Source organism: Amborella trichopoda, chromosome 9 (assembly GCF_054954075.1).
Source record: "Amborella trichopoda isolate Santa Cruz 75 chromosome 9, AtrichopodaSantaCruz75HAP2 v2.0, whole genome shotgun sequence".
Lineage (NCBI taxonomy): Eukaryota > Viridiplantae > Streptophyta > Magnoliopsida > Amborellales > Amborellaceae > Amborella > Amborella trichopoda.
In genome coordinates this window covers 12,653,756-12,666,534 of record NC_142344.1, presented here as the reverse complement: position 1 = coordinate 12,666,534, position 12,779 = coordinate 12,653,756, and the positions used below count along the sequence as shown (strand labels likewise).

The 12,779-nt window shown below is 36.2% G+C and overlaps 1 protein-coding gene across 26 annotated transcripts in view; it reads left to right on the top strand.

Annotated features, from left to right (window-relative positions):
• The first annotated feature begins 6,876 nt into the window (after nt 1-6,876).
• RH1 (RNA helicase 1) overlaps nt 6,877-12,779 on the top strand; it is a 40,943-nt gene continuing 35,040 nt past the window's right edge. For 10 of the 26 annotated variants that reach the window (XR_016040438.1, XR_016040432.1, XR_016040433.1 and 7 more), the window contains exons 1-2: nt 6,947-7,160; nt 7,997-8,042. The gene's annotated coding sequence lies outside the window, so the exon portion shown is untranslated. Of the gene's footprint in view, nt 7,161-7,454; nt 8,043-12,779 lie in introns of those variants that run through there. The other 16 variants (XR_016040439.1, XR_016040434.1, XR_016040436.1 and 13 more) reach the window with 4 other exon arrangements.

Here is a 12,779-nt window from a genome sequence, read left to right as displayed (position 1 = left end):
ACGTTATACTTTGATTTGTTTAGTAATTGATTCCCGAATTGCCTTTTGTTCTGGATATGATGCTTGTCATCTTGACTCTTAATAGGCTTTGTACCTTTAATGCTTTGCTTGGGGTTCCCAAAACTCGACAGCGATTTATATTGTTTGTTTCAACATGGGGATTCTTTATGTGTACATCAAACTTTGTTTTGTTTAGTATCTAATTCTTGAATTGCCTTATATTATGGATTTCATGAATTTAGTTAGTCATGCGGCCTAGCACTTTTGGAACAATGGTGCTCATACATAAAACAACAAAAATAATGAGATTATGAAGTGAGATAAGAAAAACGTTAGGGAAAAAAGAAAAGATAGATACCCTTACCTAGGCCATTTCATAATAAGTATATGCACTAGAAAAAGCTTCATTGGAGTCCCATTGGAATAGTGATTGGAATCTGAATATGTGACCGTAGCAAGTTTCAAACAACTTATAGAGACAACCGCCATGGTCTTCATTCACTGGTCTAGAAGTTAAGAAATGGTGCTTTATAAAACCCGTCATAGTTTTTCAAGAAATCAATTATAGTTATTACAACACCCAACCTGTAGTTGTCTCTAAACGATAAGGAAGAGGAGGATTCTTTGTCAATAGAATTGAAGAACTTCATATGATAGTGATTGCAGGTAAGAGACACACATAGGTCCAACAAGATGGTATTGTTGATAGCCACAGTAGAGTGCAGAGAAAAGAGGAAAAAGAAGTATGCAAAGGAGTATGCAAATATTGATGATGCCCACAAAAGAGATGAGAGAAAAGAGGAAAAAGAAGGGATGCCTAAATATAGAAGTGTAGAGATTCGATAAAAAAGAGATAATTCCAAACGGATGAGAAGAGAGAAAAGAGGAAAAGGAAGGGAGGCCTAAATATAGAAGAAGTGTAGAGATTCGATAAAAAAGAGATAATTCCAAACGGAAGAGAGGAGTGAAAAGAGGAAAAAGAAGGGAAGCTTAAATATAGAAGAAGTGTAGAGATTCGATAAAAAAGAGATAATTCCAAATGGTACCCATTTGGAATGTAGGATTAAGATTGGGAGTTTCGTCATCCGGTGGTCCAACCAAGTATCCAATATCGTATATATATATATATATATATATATATATATATATATATATATATATATATATATATATATATATATATATATATATATATATATATATATATATATATATGGAAAATATTGGGATTAGCCCACTAGCTCATATGAACATATGAGCCCAACGACTCAGATTGAATTTGGGCCGATCTGAAGGTCATGACCTCATTTCGTATTTGAATTTTAATTTTTTTTTATACGAATCCAAATAACTTGAAATTTTAGATATGTATTCTTCAAAAAATAGAAGAATCTAATAAAAATATATAAAAAAATAAATTGAAAAATTAAATTTACCAAAATACCCCTACAAATGTTTTCGTGTTATTATAGTCAATTTATTTTTTTCGAATTATTTTTTTGGATATTTTTATTAGGTGCACCTTGATGAGAAGAATGTATGTCTAAAATTTCAAATGATTTAGATTTGTAAAAAAAAACTTAAAATTCAAACACAAAATGAGACTGTGACCGTCAGATCGGCCCAGCTTCAATCTGGGCCATTGGGCTCATATGAGCTAGTGGGTTAATCCATATGGAAAATGATGGGATTAGCCCACTAGCTTATATGAACATATAAGCCCAATGGCCCAAATTGAATCTGGGCCCATCTGACGATCACGATCTCATTTTGTGTTTGAATTTTAAGTTTTTTTTCTACAAATCTAAATCATTTGAAATTTTAGGCATACATTCTTCTCATCAAGGCGCACTTAATAAAAATATCCAAAAAAATAATTCGTAAAAAATAAATTGACCATAATAACACCAAAACATTGCAGGGGCATTTTGATAAATTTATTTGTTCCATTTTTTTTTTTTTTTTTGTTATTGGATTCTTCTATTTTTAAAGAATACACATCTAAAATTTCAAGTTATTTGGATTCGTATAAAAAAATATTAAAATTTAGACACGAAATGAGGTCATGACCGTCAGATCGGCCCAGATTCAATATGGGCCATTGGGCTCATATGAACAAAATTTCAAGTTATTTGAATTCGTATAAAAAAAAATTAAAATTTAAACACGAAATGAGGTCATGACCGTTAGATCGGCCCAGATTCAATATGGGCCGTTGGGCTCATATGTTCATATGAGCTAGTGAGCTAATCCCAGCATTTTCCTATATGGTGCGCAACCTAGTGTAGATAAGCTAAATGCGCCTATTTTTAAAGAATCTGGACATATCTGATGATTACGCACCTAGTGTAGATATGGTACGGAGCCTACACTGAATCTGGATTGATTTGACGATTACGGATGCCTGATAGTGTCTAGTAGTATTTGAATTTTAATTATTTTTTAACAAATTCAAATCATTTAAAATTTTAGGTGTGTTTTTTTCAAAAATAGGGGAACCTACGAAAAATATTAAAAAAATATTTACATGAAACAAATTGACCAAAATACCCCCAAAATATTTTAGGGATATTTTGGTCAATTTATTTCATGTAAAATATTGTTTTAATATTTTTTGTAGATTCCTCTATTTTTAAAGAACACAAATCTAAAATTTCAAGTGATTTGGATTTGTAGAAAAAACATTAAAATTCAAACACTACCGGACATCTGTGATTGTCAGATCGGTCAAGATTCAATCTGGGTCATTGGCACATTTAGCTTGTTTACACTAGGCTGAGCACTTTATCTTTATATATATATATATATATATAAGAAAAAACAGTCACAGGCCGCAAAAAATTGTGAGAATGAAAAAGCACAGCCACAAGCGCCAAAAACTTATGACAATGAAAAGGCACAGGTAGATAGTTGACAAATAAATATGAGAAAAATAAGTGCACTCTCTATATCCCACACGCTCTCTTTCTTTCTCCTGCCCCGATTCGCTCTCCTCTGCTATGTCCCTCCCCCTCTTTGTTCTCCCAATTCCCTCAACCCCTCTCTCCTCTCCTTTCCCCGGTTCCCTCAACCTGTCTCTCCTCTCCCTTCCCCCTTCTCTTCCCTCACCCCTCTCTCCTCTTCCTATCCCTCTTTACTCCTCTTGTTCTCTTATCTGCTCTCTTCTCTTCCACCCTCATTCATGTTTTATTCATTGTCTTTGGTGTTTATTTCTCCCGTCCCTTTCGTCTCCCCATTTACTCTTTTTTACTCTTTCTTTGTAGGTGCCACTATTTATGTGTGAGTCATTCATCCTTCTCTATTAACCCAAAATATTTGTCTCTCCATTTCCACCCTTATGCTAGATTGGTGGCGGTCGAGATCCTTGTTGAATTGTCAGTGAAGTCTTTATGCAAGTTTAAGACAAAATCAAAATCATGGCAAGGGTTGTTAATCCTAACGCCACTTTGTCATGACCCATTTTTCTAGTGGCCATTCTTTTTCTACCTCCCATTCTCTCTCTTCATCCAAAAATGAACTATCCTCATTGCAACTAAGGCGCACTTTAGTACTTCACACTTAGTAGGAGCAAAGTTTCAATATGCAGGTTATATTGAACATGTAACCTACCATAATGGCATAGCATGCATTATTATACATTCGAAAATAGAACGTATTTTCTTTGTTACAAGAATCCCTTATGGCAAAACGAATTTCTTTGTATACCAAAACCAGAGTTTACGCTACCTAAATTCAGATTTTACTATGACCCCATCAACTAAAAGTTCAAAATAATATCATATATTCAGGTTTACAGTGAAACCAACATAATGGCAAATACCAATGACAAGAAGGTTGTCATTCTCATCTATGATTCATCGCTTCAGAAATGGAGATCACTAAGAAATGATCTACCTATACAAATGAATTATACAAGCTACTTGGTGTGTATTCCACTTGCTATGTGCTTTCTTTCTTTTGACAATGATGAGAGGTGCATTTCATTGGGTCTTGAAATGGATACAGAAAAGTGGAGATCTTTTCCTACTCCAGAAAAGATTGACGAGCATGGCTTCTTCAACTTCCAAGAGAAGGGCGGCAAGCTTTGTCTAATACAGGCTATGCTGATCTAGATTTGCTGGCACAAGAAGCACAAATTTGGGTTAACCATGAAGAAGAGATAAGAGTACAAGAAATTAATGGAAGAAAACTTGATGCAAGTGATATCCAATAGATTGAGGATCAAATTTTCATACTCTAATATTATTGTAGATGTTTGGGTTGGTGACGCATTAAATGTGGAAGTGATGGTTAGGGGTGAGGAACCATAAGCGGAACGTTACTTGGTGCTATTGGATTATGACACAAACACTCACGAATTAGGTGAAGTTCTTGATGGTGAAAGTGGATTGATTGCATTGTACCCTATTCACACACCACTAGTAATATTCATGAAAAATACATGTGGCATAGTGCATGAGCTAGGGTTGCTTTCTTTAAGTACAATAATCTCTTGTGTTGTCTTTGTAATTAAATATGAAGGAGATGCTAGTCTTTTGTCCTTGTGATTGAATATGTAGGAGAGTTTCATTTGTATGTTGCCAAGTATTACCAAGAGTGGCTCGTTTCAACTTTTTTCTCTGTCATCTTATATCATGGATAAGCAAGCGACTCTTAACCTCACTCTTGTTACTCTTAGCACCTTGCAATTGGCTCCATCCTGGCCAGGTTTGGTGCTCCGCCAAAGAAAGGTTATAGTAGATATGTAGCATGCAATTTCCTGCTGTTGTTGAATGGTTGTGGCAATCGATTGATTTTTGCAATATTTTATGAAGATGTGTGGTTGGTACTTTAACATTTCATTGCAGCCCCATCAAACCATTTTTCTTTTATCTATCGACGCAAAATCTAGCATAAGTAGCAAGCAGAGATGAATAAGTGAACAAGTTTCCCCATGCCATATGAGACGTACAAGTACATTATGTGTCCACACATGTAAAAATTACAAACCCATCAATGCATTTTAAAACATTTAAACTCATCACTCTCCCTTGCAACCAAATAAGTGAACTTCATAGTCCATTCATTGTAGCTAATCCCCTTATATCTTTGACAACCATTTGACAACCAAAAGGACATAAAAGGAAGGATCATAAACTTTAGTTACTCTTTAAAATGGAACAGGGAATGATCATCCATTATACTTGTTCAAGTGAAACTTGGTAACCATATTCACGAATCCAATGATGTTATAACCAGAACTGCCTCGCTCCACCTTTGTGCATCCTTCCTCACCTTAGCACCTGTCCACCTCTGTATAAGAGCTTCAACTGTCTCTTTGAACCACTTTTCTGCTGTAAAATTCAGCAGAATACACTGTTGATTTTGTTAGAAAATTGATATAATTTGATCTCAAGATGACATAACACAACATAACAAAACACTAGAAAACATGAATCTGTGCACAATATGACATTAGACAACAATACAAAACAATGGGTTATTCATTGCACCCAAGTTATACGTATTTTTGTGATTCGAATATCCCATGTTTGCATTGCCAGAAGCTAGCAATTAGCTCTTGTTCCATATTTAGGTACCAGGCCTAGATGCCTAAAATTTTGCTCCATAATTACACACAAAATTTGACAGAAGGCCAAATTTCATAACAGAGCTGAAAGTATAAAACCTTACCCATTATTATCCAACAAAGACAATAAACGCAGATATTATCTTTAGTACACAAAAAATGAAAGATGAAATGCAAAAACAGAGAGAGAGAGAGGAGATGAGAGCAATGAACGCCGAAGACAAGGAATGAAATGCAAAACAGAGAGAGGGGGAGTCTTGCTGCCAGTTCAGTCAATAACATTTTCATTTTTTTTACGTCAAAAATAGAAGGTACCTAGGCCAATTTGCCCATGTTCGGATGACAACCAACACGGATGCCCTATGGGTCTTGGTTGAGCTGACAAGTGACAACTATGTATTTGACCCACCGAGTTCGGAAACCCTGCTTAAACGGACGAGTGTTTTAAAACCCAAGAATTTCTCATCAATACAGGTGGGGATCAGTCGGACCCAAACGGTTTTGGGATTGTATGGGTCGGGGCCCAGTTTTCACCTGAATCACTCATTGGAAGAGATCTGGGGTCAAAATTTTGAGATATTTTAGCTCGAATTAAAAATATATACTGGGTTTCTTACTCATTATTTGTTCAAATTAGTTCAAGTCATCACTTTAAATTTGTCGATGATTTATGATCCAAATTATCAATTCAAATAGGGATCGGTTTGGACCGAACCAATTTTGAGATTGTATGGGTTGTGACCCAGTCTGCACCTTAAAGCCCCCGTTCGAAGAGATCTAGAGTCGGGATCTTTTAATCCAAACTAAAAATAAAAAAAAAAAAAAAAAATTGATTTCTTATTTATTATTTGTTCAAATTAGTTCAAATTTGTCATAAGATGTTCGTATCATATCGATCTATAAAATCTCACTAGTGTTCTTCTTTAGTGCATTGCAATGGATCTTTTTGCCATGTCCAAGAGAGACCCATTTTGGACAAGATATGAGGGAATAGTAGCTATCTCATATGTTTGGATGCCTTTCTCATTCAGCGTCTCAAAGGCATTCACGGCTTGATTTTGAAGGAAGGGAAAAGTTTATATAGAGTCGAGGCTCTAAACAATCAAATTAGAGTCTTACTTCAAAATTTTTATTAGAAGAGGCTGCTTTGATGCTCAAATATCCTCAAATTGATCATCTCGACGTTAAGATGCATAGACATGGGAAAAAATGGATTTTAAGTTTTAGAAATAATATATTTTATAACACATTTTTAGACGGTTAATTTTCAAGTTTTCATAAATCACTCGATCTACACTATTTTTGAAGCTTTAAACTGTATAAATAAAAATAAAAGTATATTTTAAAGTTATCAAAAAGATTTTCACTATTAAAATCACATTTCTCGACGTTATTTCAAGGTAGGCTCTATACTAGCCACACCCTTTTAGGAGTAACCCTCTAGGGTGCTATGATGAGCATGCCAATCTAATTATACCATAGCATCCGATCAACTGAAAGGCCTTCAATTTGCTTTTGATTTACCCCCCCCGAAAACCCCTTAAAAAAGCCCTCAATTTACTGCTTGCAGTTCTCCTCTGCTCGCGCACAGGTACTCTCTCATGCCTCTCTCTCTCTCTCTCTCTCTCTCTCTCTCTCCTATGTTCCCTATCATCCCCGAGCTTCTCTCTCTAGGGCCCTCATACCTCTGCACTCTATATCTAGAGCTTCCACACCCCTGCACTCTCTCTATTTGTGCACTAGGGCTCTCACACCTCTGCATTCTCTCTCTAGAGCTCTCACACCCCTGCACTCTCTCTCTGTACTAGGGCTCTCACACCTCTGCATTCTCTCTCTAGAGCTCTTACACCCCTGCACTCTCTCTCTGTGCACTAGGGCTCTCATACCTCTGTAATCTCTCTCTAGAGCTCTCACACCCCTGCGTTCTCTCTCTCTGCGGATCCCTCTACCCCCAATTTGTTGTGCTCTGATTTTTCATGCTCTCTCTGTGATGCTTTGATTTTTCATGTAGCATCAGTAGCTCTGTAAATCTCTGCTTTAACCTTTTTTTTATTTTTCATTTCCCGTTTATTCATGCAAGATCTCTAATCAAGTGCGCTACAAACCTAGAACAGTATCTGAACGTTGATATTATTGATCGAATGTGACTGACCCTATAGTAATTAATGAAACTTTAGAATTTAGATCAATGGATTGATTGTTTATGACTAGTTGCTGTTCCTTCTTAGGAATGCACATTACTCCTTGCTCAAGTAGCTATTCATTACTCAAGTAGCTATTCCTTCTTAGGAATGCAACTTGGAGCACTATCGTGGTATCAAAATTGCTATTGTTAGAAGGCACTGCTTTCTCTTCCAGCAGGTTAGCAGTGGAATTCAGAACTTGGGGGTACTAACCAAGTTGCTTTGAACCCATATTTGTTCACAGGATTGCCTTGTGAATACCAACAGGAACTGGAAATCTTGCCAACCAGGTAAATGTCTTGGCATCACAAGCTTAATAGAATTGGGGTAATGAATTTAAATCCATTTTAGGGTATTATTATATTTCTTTTGTTGTGGTTTTTACTATTTCATTGGATTGACTTGGGTTGTTATTTGGTTTAAGCAATGGATCTGGTTTAGCTAATTTGATTGGCTTGGAGTTATTTGCATGATTGTTTAGTGGAATTGGCTCCTCTTTGGGTGTTAATTGGCTCCTCTTTGGGTGTTGCCTTTCTTTAGATTTTTGATTTGTAGATGAAATCTTAGTTATTCTTTTCATTATTTCCTTCTTGAATTCACTGGAGCCATTTGGTCTTGCTTTTCATGGCAGAATTGATGTGTAGTTCACATAAAACAAGAGTATGCAAAGTGATTGGTTAAATTCATCTCTAAAACAGCTTCCATTTAACTCTTTCAAGTCATTTACTTCATTGGATATATCAAAGTTCTATTGGGTACTTTTCTTCTTCTTTATGTTTTAATGTTTTGTTACTTTTCTTATTAAATTTTGTTAATTATTAGTATGATGAAAGTTTCAACTGCTATTTCAAGGATAAATAATCAGGGAGCTAATTGACTGAGAGCCGAATGGGCCTCCATGACCTTTTTGTCTTCTCAATGGGAAAACATCCCTTGAACTTCATCTCCTAAACAGCATCAACAAAGTTCACAATCTTGTTGTTGTTAATCAGTATAAAAACCATTTTCAGTACATCTTATGGCTTGATTGTTCTCTCATTGTATACAATGTCCTCTTTACCCTTATGTTTTGCTATCAAGTTCTTCTTTTCTTGCGATGGTATGCGAATGTGAGATCATAGTAGAATGTGTTGTATATCATTGTGGAAGAAGACTTGCTTAATGAGGTGTGGTCTGCTTGAAAAAGTTAGATTGCTTTGCTACTATCTGTTGAAGAATCAACTCTTAGGCTAGATCCACTAGAAGGTACATCGATAATTGCAGTACTGAATTTTACCATCTCCTTGTGAAGCCGAAAATTTGTTGAAAGAATTCTTATGCGGTTCATTTTTTTTCTCCTATAGTAGTTGCCAAAACGGATGGGGCATTAGAAAGATTAGTGCTATTTAGCATATATGAAAGATCATTTGCATCTAGTTCATATACAGGAAATGCTTGCATGGAGGTCCTGAACATTGAGATTGAATACCATAGTCAAACTGTCATGAAAGATCTTATCTTTTGAAAAATACACTTGATAGGTATGTCGAATTACTTTTTTCATGTTGAGGTATTAGCCCACTGATGTTTACATGTACTTGTTGTATGATTATAGAGACAAATGTAAGTATTTGTAAAAATTTGTATGTTTATGCACATGATCAAGTGATTAGAAGCTTTTGGATATAATATATGTGTGATGACTTTAGGCTCTTTATGGTCCCTACATACTGGTGACTTTAGGCCCTTTATGGTCTCTCTCTCTGGCTCTCAATCTAATGTACTTTACCTTAAATTGATATTTTATCCCAAAAAATAAAATTCTAAAAATTAATAAAAAAATAATAATAATATCTAGGTCTCAATTTTAACATTTTATATCTTTCCTATTACTTCTATAGCTAATCCAATACAAATACCCTGAACTTCCTAGTCTTTTAGCATGTTATCAAACACAGGTACTTAGAACTTACTAAACATTCCAGGAGGTTATCAAACACAGAAACCCAGAACTTCTTACAATAACTTCTTTCTTCCCAGCTAAGAGGAACTTCCAATTTACAGTTCATGAACTTGCTTCCCGTTATCAAACAACTTAGTAAGACAAATTGGATAGGCGTTCTCAGCTTTGGGAAGCTTTGATTATATACGTTTCTTTCTGGTAAGGTAAGTGGTAGGTATGTCTTCTCTCGTTCCGAGGCATCTAGTTTGCAAAAGGCATTACATCCGAAACCCTCATTCATAGAATAATGATATTGCATTGTGCAAGAAAGAAAGAAAGCGCGTTCTCTGCTGCTGCCGTCCCCACGACCCCAATATTGTAAAACATTGTAATACTAATTTTTAGTGAAATCTAGACTTTGAAGTACGAATTATTTTCGTGATTATGAAAATCTCATCCCCACGACCCCAATATTGCCCTCTTACATTGTCCCATCTCTATCGCTCTATAACCATCTCCAATTTCTCTCACTCCGTCTCTACAAAGCCACTAATAGGTCTTGATGGGACATTCTTAAAATGAAAATACATGAGGATTTTGTTATGAGTGATTGGGATAGATATTGAATTTAGGATATTTCCAACAACTTTTGTAATGGTAAAAAAGAACTATAGTAGTTCAGTTTTTGGGTGCTTTTAGTGATGTGTTTGATGAGCATGCCAATCTAATTGCATTGACCATAGTATCCGATCAACAGAAAGGGCTGGAATGAAGAATTTTCTCTAGCATGTTATTTAAGAGTACTGCATGTGGCATTTAACATATAACTTTAAGAGACATTTAAAGAAGTCAGCAAACTCGTAACTATTGAAAACTATATTATGAAAGGCTTCCTGTAAATTGACTATGTCGTTATTCAGACGTACAAGGCCAGAGATACAAAGTATTGACCTTAGATGCATATCAATGGATTATAAGAACTAAAGTTAGGGTTTATGAGGAACTGGTGTTAGGGTTTCTCAAGAGAGAGAGAGAGAGAGAGAGAGAGAGAGAGAGAGAGAGAGAGAGAGAGAGAGAGAGAGAGAGAGAGAGTGTTGATTTAAGACCTCCCTATATTTATAAACCACTTTGTAATCATCATGATCCCTGAAACCCATACAAAATCAAGCGAGAGAGAGGGCTTTACCGGGAAAGAGAGATTGTGATGATGCTCTACTAGGGTTTTGAGACGAGCTTGAGAGGGAGAAGAGTATGTGCAAATTAGAGAGGGAAAATTATATTTCGGATGGCTTTTTTTTTTTTCGCGACAAATAAGGGGATGGCTTTTTTTAAGAGAGAGATGCAAACAATGGATTACCCGTCATGTGCGTAAAAGATTTTCCAACCCACCCTGTGCGTAATCGATTTCATGATTTTGGGGGAAATCTTGTGTAAGCTATTCACATTTCCTTACTATTAAAGTGTACCCAAACAGTGTAAATGTCATATTTCCTAGTAAGCTATTTCCTATAATATATTTTCAGGTACCCAAATGGCCTCTTAAGGGTTCCGAAATTCTTTAAGAGTGCCAACCCTTTGGGGGTTGAACCTATAGGCAAATATGCATGACAATTTAGAAGGTGGTAATCCGCAGTCGATCAGAGACTGACAGTTGGCCGTGCCACAACATGCGGCATACATTCTCTCACGTCTGTGCTGCAAGTCCCGGCGTAGTTTGCTAACTGACTCTATTTTGTTGCTTATTTTCTCGGGATTTTTATTTCCATGATAGTTTCTTATTGTTTCTAATAAAATTGCCCGGTTAATGGAATTTTTGAATATTTGATTACTTTTTCCTTCATAAACTTGCATGTTTTGGGGATTTGATTTCCTAAGGCTAATTTCTATGGGATTTGGGATTATTTTGTGTTGGATTATGGATTAGGCATGGCTATGGTTCACTATGGTTATAATGCTTTTTATATAATTTTATGGGGTATTTTATTGCCTTAAGATCTAGAAAGTCATAAGAAATATGAATTCCAAATGAGGTGTCTACAATTGCCCCTCTATGGTGCAGCCTACCTTTTTAAGGACAACTCAACGGCAAAGATGTAGATACCATAGACACAAATGAAATGGAATGGAGTGACTTAAAGAACTTATAACTAATCCTGGAAGGATGGTCATCTTAGCAGGTCCATTAGTACATTGACTGCCACGCTATCTAGTTGCTTGCATAGGAATTAACAATTATAAGCACTGAATGATTGATTTATGAGGGTTTAGAATGGGGTTTTGTAAAAATAGCAACGTATGATTGGTAGGTCTAAGAAAAGACTATAGTCATTGATGGTTTCTTAAGAGAGAAAGGATCACGTGGTGCAGGCATGGCTTCTTCTCCAAAATGGGGCCTTGAAGTTGTAGAGGGAGAGAGTTGCAATTGGGCATCATAGGGATTGAGAAAGAGAGAGAGAGAGTTGCAATTGGGCATCATAGGGATTGAGAAAGAGAGAGAGAGAGAGAAAAAGGTTAGAAGTCCGAAGGTTAGCCGGTTGGCCAAGTCCTTAAAAAAGTAGGGCTTAGGCCACAAAATGCGGCCCGAGAGTTGGTGAGGTCTCATGCGGGCCAGCTCGACGTACCTTGGCCCTTTTTATTGTTTATTTTTTTCATTTATTTTTGGCTTAGACTGATTAGGCTCCGATCCTCTGTGGACAACGGCTGGAGTAGGGCCAAAGCTGGCTGGCCAGTGGCCATGGCCTGGCCGGGCCCGTTGCCCCCTTAGAAAAAGAAAAGGGAAAAAAAAAGGGTACGAGGTAATAGGGCAAGGGGCTTCCGGTGCCCCAGTTTGGGAGAAAAAACACGTGCAAAAATAGTGAACCAACTAAGAACTGGTCTAAATTAGTGAATCCACGTTTTTACCGTAGCAAAACAACACTTTTATGACTTACCCAAAAAAAAGAGGAAAAGCATAGAATGAGGCCATTTACCTTTGGTACAAGGTGGTCGCAATTAATCTTGACCATTGGATGTGAAATTGGGTGGCTGCATTTATTCTATTGACCAAGCTCAAACTTCAAAAGAAATTATCTCGAACTTTGTGACTCTTCTAAACTATCAAATTTTA